The sequence below is a fragment of the Lepidochelys kempii genome, chromosome 10 (genome assembly GCF_965140265.1).
Source record: "Lepidochelys kempii isolate rLepKem1 chromosome 10, rLepKem1.hap2, whole genome shotgun sequence".
Taxonomy (NCBI): domain Eukaryota; kingdom Metazoa; phylum Chordata; order Testudines; family Cheloniidae; genus Lepidochelys; species Lepidochelys kempii.
In genome coordinates, this window is record NC_133265.1 from 39,074,712 (window position 1) to 39,081,722 (window position 7,011).

The window sequence follows — 7,011 nt, forward strand, 5'->3', positions numbered from 1 at the left end:
GCCCCCAGGGACTGTATGGGCCAAGAGTGGGCTCAAGCTGTGAGTCCGTGACAGAGGGTCCCAGCAGGGGCCAGCCGTGGTCACTCAATTAGGGTGAACTGCACAGAACGGGACAGACAAACCCCAAAAAGCTGGTGGATATTCCAATACTTAGATTTACCAAGCCAGCATAAAACAGTTTCTTTATTACCTTACTAGTTACTCAGAAGTCCAAACAACACAGTTCCCTTAAAGTGATTCAGCCTCAGGCCTCCATCCAGGTACCTAAGTCAAATATCATGATTTCTGAAAATCTTATTTCATCATTTAAAAGAAAAGGTTCTACCAATCTCAAAGGATCAGACACATTACCTCCCAGGTTAATGAATATTATAGATTTTACCCAAATACACACTACAGTCAAATTCTTAACTAAACTAAAATTTATTAAAAAACAAAAGAGAGAGAGTATGGTTAAAAGATCAATATACATACAGACATAAGTTCAATCCACTGATTCATAGCAGAGATGGTGAACTTTGTGGTTGCAAAGAGTTCCTTTAGAATTCAGTTCATAGGTTATAGTCCAAAGTCCAAATATCATATTCAGGGCATACCAACATAACTGGGACCTCAGCCTTGTGACTCAAACTTCCCCTTGCTGAAGCTTAAGCAGATCTGAGATGAACAGGATCAGGACCCAAGGGTCTTTTAAGTGTCCTAGCATCCATTTTATCACACAGTCCTGGTCAAACAATAGGCTTTTGATGTAACTTTTTGCTTTCTAAACACCACCAGTAATTAGTTACACAAATTAACACAGGGCAATTTATCCATTAGGCAGTCGATTACAAATTTCAAAGAGACATATAGACAATGACATTATTTTACCCAAGATTCATCCAAATGTTAATATTCCCTTTTGATCTCTGAATCAATAGTTATAGTCACAGACAGGAACTGTCTTTTTATGGGTAGCATCTAAGATACACACCATTTGTACAAAGAAAAGGAGTACTTGTGGCACCTTAGAGACTAACAAATTTATTTGTGCATAAGCTTTTGTGAGCTACAGCTCACTTCATCGGATGCATTCAGTGGAAAATACAATGGGGAGATTTATGTACATAGAGAACATGAACCAATGGGTGTTATCATGCACACTGTAACCAGAGTGATCACTTAAGGTGAGCTATTACCAGCAGGAGAGCCGGGGGCAGGGAGGGGGGATTTTGTAGTGATAATCAAGGTGGGCCATTTCCAGCAGTTGACAAGAACGTCTGAGGAACAGTGGCGGGGGGTGGGAGGAGAATAAACAAGAGGAAATAGTTTTACTTTGTGTAATGACCCATCCACTCCCAGTCTCTTTTCAAGCCTAAGTTAATTGTATCCAGTTTGCAAATTAATTCCAATTCAGCAGTCTCTCGTTGGAGTCTGTTTTTGAACTTTTTTTGTTGAAGAATTGCAACTTTTAGGTCTGTAATCGAGTGACCAAAGAGATTGAAGTGTTCTCCAACTGGTTTTTGAATGTTATAATTCTTGACATCTGATTTGTGTCCATTTATTCTTTTACGTAGAGACTGTCCAGTTTGACCAATGTACATGGCAGAGGGGCATTGCTGGCACATGATGGCATATATCACATTGGTAGATGTGCAGATGAGTGAGCCTCTGATAGTGTGGCTGATGTGATTAGACCCTATGATGGTGTCCCCTGAATAGATATGTGGGCACAGTTGGCAACGGGCTTTGTTGCAAGGATAGGTTCCTGGGTTAGTGGTTCTGTTGTGTGGTGTGTGGTTGCTGGTGAGTATTTGCTTCAGATTGTGGGGCTGTCTGTAGGCAAGGACTGGCCTGTCTCCCAAGATTTGTGAGAGTGATGGGTCATCCTTCAGGATAGGTTGTAGATCCTTGATGATGCGCTGGAGAGGTTTTAGTTGGGGGCTGAAGGTGATGGCTAGTGGCGTTCTGTTATTTTCTTTGTTGGGCCTGTCCTGTAGTAGGTGACTTCTGCGTACTCCTCTGGCTCTGTCAGTCTGTTTCTTCACTTCAGCAGGTGGGTATTGTAGTTGTAAGAGTGCTTGATAGAGATCTTGTAGGTGTTTGTCTCTGTCTGGGGGGTTGGAGCAAATGCAGTTGTATCGTAGAGCTTGGCTGTAGACAATGGATCGTGTGGTGTGGTCTGGATGAAAGCTGGAGGCATGTAGGTAGGAATAGCGGTCAGTAGGTTTCCGGTATAGGGTGGTGTTTATGTGACCATCGCTTATTAGCACCATAGTGTCCAGGAAGTGGATCTCTTGTGTGGACTGGTCCAGGCTGAGGTTGATGGTGGGATGGAAATTGCTGAAATCATGGTGGAATTCCTCAAGGGCTTCTTTTCCATGGGTCCAGATGATGAAGATGTCATCAATGTAGCGCAAGTAGAGTAGTGGCATTAGGGGAGAAGAGCTGAGGAAGCATTGTTCTAAGTCAGCCATAAAAATATTGGCATACTGTGGGGCCATGCAAATACCCATAGCAGTGCCGCTGATTTGAAGATATACATTGTCCCCAAATGTGAAATAGTTATGGGTGAGAACAAAGTCACAAAGTTCAGCCACCAGGTTTGCCGTGACATTATCGGGGATACTGTTCCTGACGGCTTGTAGTCCATCTTTACGTGGAATGTTGGTGTAGAGGGCTTCTACATCCATAGTGGCCAGGATGGTGTTTTCAGGAAGATCACGGATGGATTGTAGTTTCCTCAGGAAGTCAGTGGTGTCTCGAAGATAGCTGGGAGTGCTGGTAGCGTAGGGCCTGAGGAGGGATAGGTTTGCATTTCAAAATTCTAGCCCATTTAGCATTAATGGTCCTAATTATCATTTGCATACCATTCTAACATGACTTTAAAGGTGGGCTTTGGGTCATTCAGCCTGCAAGCTGTTTAACCCTTTCTAGCCATGCGTCACAGGTGGTGTCTAGTCTACTGCTTAGAATTGGAGATTAGGTGCCAGCAGTTCTGGATTTTCTATCTGGTTCTTCTACTGACTCACTCTATGACATCAGACAATTCATGTCACCTCAATTGCCCAACATGTAAAATGGGGCTAATACAGACTTACCTTGCCATGCAGGGCTTCATTCACTCCTGTTTGTAAAGTGTTTTGAGATTAATGGATGAAAGGTGGGGCCCCTGCAAATCTGCAGTCCTAGATGAACTTCTTATGTGTTGTCATTGTGCTGCACAACAGCCACTTGGTGCTAGCAGTGGGACCAGAACTCAGATCATCCTTCTCCAAAGGCACCACCTGAATCACCTGAATTATTCCCTACCAGAGACATACATCTCTCTCTGGCCTCTATGGAAGACAGCGGAAGTGTCACTTCTATAGGATAAAACTTGGTTTCCAATTGTTAGTGAGATTCAGAGTCTTTCACCTCCTGGGTCTCAATTCAAAGCCATCTTTTGATTGTGAGTTGGGCCTGGTACAAAATGGTTTTGGCACTTTCTATTCAGTTCCCAATACACAGGGGCCCTGATTCTGGCCTCTGTTAGTGTAAAGGGGACAGAGCCTCCTTCTCAGAGGGGAATAGCCTCTGCTTAAGGGGGCTCCATGGACAATTTAGAGTTGTCACAATGGCTTTATGCTGCTCATATTTGCAGTTCCCAGTGTAGGCATGTACTATGGAGAGGGGGATGGCTTGAGTCCAGCTGGTCTTGGCTGCTGGGCAGCCCCTAAGACCACTGTAGCCAGAGCTTAAACTAAAGCAGCCCTATGGCAACTTGCATCAGGAACCATGCAGGCCTTGGCAGACAATGGCTTAAAGCCACATACTCTCCCATTGGTGTGCTGAGCTGAGCAGAGGACTGGAGCATCTGACCCATGGTGTCCACATCCCAAACAGCACCTCCACACGTGGCACTAGTTGGCTCCTACTGTGGTAGTTTCTCAGCAGAGAGGTCACGGAACTAATGGGCCACAGAGAGCAAATTAGCCTGCCGTTTATAGTCAGGGCTGAGTCAGGGCTGCGGCATGTTGCCAACAGCGCAGGGACTGGGCTGCTAATGCTGTACCTTATCTGATGATTATTAGAGGGCTTCTGTTGGTCCCGTCCCTTTCCCCAGCTCCATGCATTTGCTGACTATTGTATGGCACATGGAATACCGCAATACTGGCTTCTTGGCTGTGTGGCACCTGGCCCCATGGAGTTCTTAGGCAGTTCCACAAAGCAAATGATGATAATAACTATTAGCAGACACCAGGAGAGGGTGCCTCTGCCCCACCCTGGGAGGGGATGTCCCTGTCCCTCCTGCCCACAGAGGCCCCTCTGCCCCATCCTGGGAGTGGTATGTTGGAGGCTTGGGAATGATTTGGTTTTCTCTGTTTTACAAAGGTAAAGCAGCCTCTGTTTATTCCTTCCTTGTGTGAATGGCTGTGGGACAGTGGACTTGGCCTATCTGTGTGAGGGAGTTTGGAGCAGGTTATAGCCCCAGTTAAGAGAACTGATGGTCCAGGAAGTGCATTGTCAGGCTGAGGGGCTGACCAGAGGAGCAAGCGTTTGGTGCTAGCACGTGAGAATGTGGGGAGGCCAAAGCGTTTGGGAATCATTACAAATCTCTCTTGCAGCTTTTTTAGCTCTGGGTCAAGGGGGTTGATGCAGCCAGAAGGAAAACTTGAAAGGGGCAGAGGGGGAGTGGGAGTGCTATCAGACAACCATGTTCTTCCACAGACACCCCTGCCCACCCTGCCCAGCAAGTCATGTCCAAGGGAAACAGCTACTTTGGGAGAAGGGTATGGGAAGGAGAGAGCAAAAACTAGGAGTATGAATTCATTTACAGAAAAGATTGGGAGAGGACAAAGGAAGGCTGGAAATCTGGGAGCATGGAAGTGTCAAGACATGATCTCTGTGCTTCGCTGGGAAAATTGGGTTTAACAGCCCAGCACAATGAGGCCTTGTGGTTTGTAATGTATGACAAGAATTAGGCCTGACAGCACCTCTGATGGGAGTCTCTCTAGCCTCTTGCCCACCCTTCCTCCACCAGAGCTATTTCAGCAATGTGAGCCTGGCTCTCTGCACTGCTAAGTTGCCATCATTAACCTAATTCCAAGCTGCCCCTTTATGCTGCTCACTTCCAGAGAATATGTTTTCCACAGCCAGGCAGCTAGACCTGTTAGAAGTGTGTATGGGGGGGAGGGGGGAGGAGATCAGAAATGTAGGGGGCAAGGTCCTTGTCCTGCTCCCTCATTTCACTTCTGTTGGGTTTAAGGCCTGGCTAATACCTTGTGTTAAAAAGGCAGAAATTTCAACGCAGATGCTCCTGCAGGAGGGGTAAGGGGACCTGATGATTAAGAGAATGGCAGCCCTATGCCATGGGGCGAAATATCTGGCCATATACTTCACTAGCCTCTCATACAGAACCATTCCTTTCAACAGAAAACAGATCTAAGGGGACAGCACTTAGCTGCCACTCTATGGCTGGAATCTCTGCCAGTGTAACCACTGGTTACGAGTCCCCCTCACTACCAGTTCCAGTCTTATAACCAAACTCTCCTATGGGTTGGTTCAATCTACAAGGGCCAAAGCAATCCATGTTATTACACAGGTGGTAAGGGCATTCCTGTGTTATAACACAGCTCCACAACGCAGCCTTCTGTATATAAAGGGTTAATAAATTATTGGTAGAGGTATAAGCATGTTACAGCATAGTATTGTGCTATTGATGGTTATAAGCACATCAAAAGAAGGTGTTACAGAGGGTAACAGGTCAGGTTATAAGTAACTTGGACTCCATAACAATCAACTATTTATTAAAATGTCTATTTACCCTTTATTAAAAGAACCTTAATATAAAGTGTGACTTCCAGTTTGTAATGTAGATATGACCAAAGCAATGTCCATAGAACATGCTAAGGCCTAAGGCTGTAGCATATTTCAGGAATAAGGTGAAAGTCCTACCTACACTATACAATGAAACCAACACAGCTGTCACTGGGATGCAGAGGAGGTCTGAATGCTGCACTATAGCTACTCCCTGACTCCTTTTCTGGTTCAGAGCAGACAGGTTCATTGGCATCAGGGTAGATTAAACCAAAGGACCAAGGCTACTGAGTTAAACAGAGATACACCAGGGCTGAATTTGGCACTGAGTTGCTCCAATCACACGATGCTTCTACCTTGGTGTTTCATGGGCTAAGCTTGTTAGCTGCTGTCCACCTGGAGAGCCCTGTGAAAGCCTCTCTCCAACTTGTTAAGCTCTTACAAAATCTCGGTTATTAGTTTTTGTTAACTTTCCCCAAACTCAATTTTGTTTCAAAACTAGTGAGATAGGAACACAGCCTGACCCAGCGTCCCCAGAAAAAAATCACGGACGCAAGCGTTGCTAGAAATACTCATTTTTTTATATGGTGTTTCAAAACCACAGATGACAAATACAATTTTTTATTTCAAACCACAACAAGAAGAAATCTCATTGTTACAAACTACACAGAATCAGGGCTTCCTTCCTTACCTTGTAAATAGACGTTATATGTATAAACTCAATTACAAAGATTCTCACGGCCATTGACTACACCCTACAGAATGGCGACAGCTAATGTGCCAGGCAGTGTTTTACAGCTGTGGAGATGCACTTTATATTAAGATTTCAAATTAAAAAAACAAAACAAAACATGCTTTACACATAAAAGTTTAGTCTTCAAAAAAACCCCACAAATTTGGTATCATTATAACTTTTAGTGCACATATGGTGTCCCCATTCCATTGTCAAATATCACTCCTCTCCCAAATAAGCGTTTTTGGATAGGAAGTGGGGCAGAATCATGTGAACCGTCATTCATTGGCCGCAGGTCCCATCCACACTTCATATGAAACAATGGTGTTGTAACCTGTCTCATCTAACCCTTTACAACAGACATGTCTCCGTGCTGCAGATTTTTTCACAGTGCAACCATGTTACAGATGTTTATGTGTTCACACCTACCCTAGGTTTGTAGCAGTGCATTGTGGGAATCATAGAATCATAGAATATCAGGGTTGGAAGGGACCTCAGGA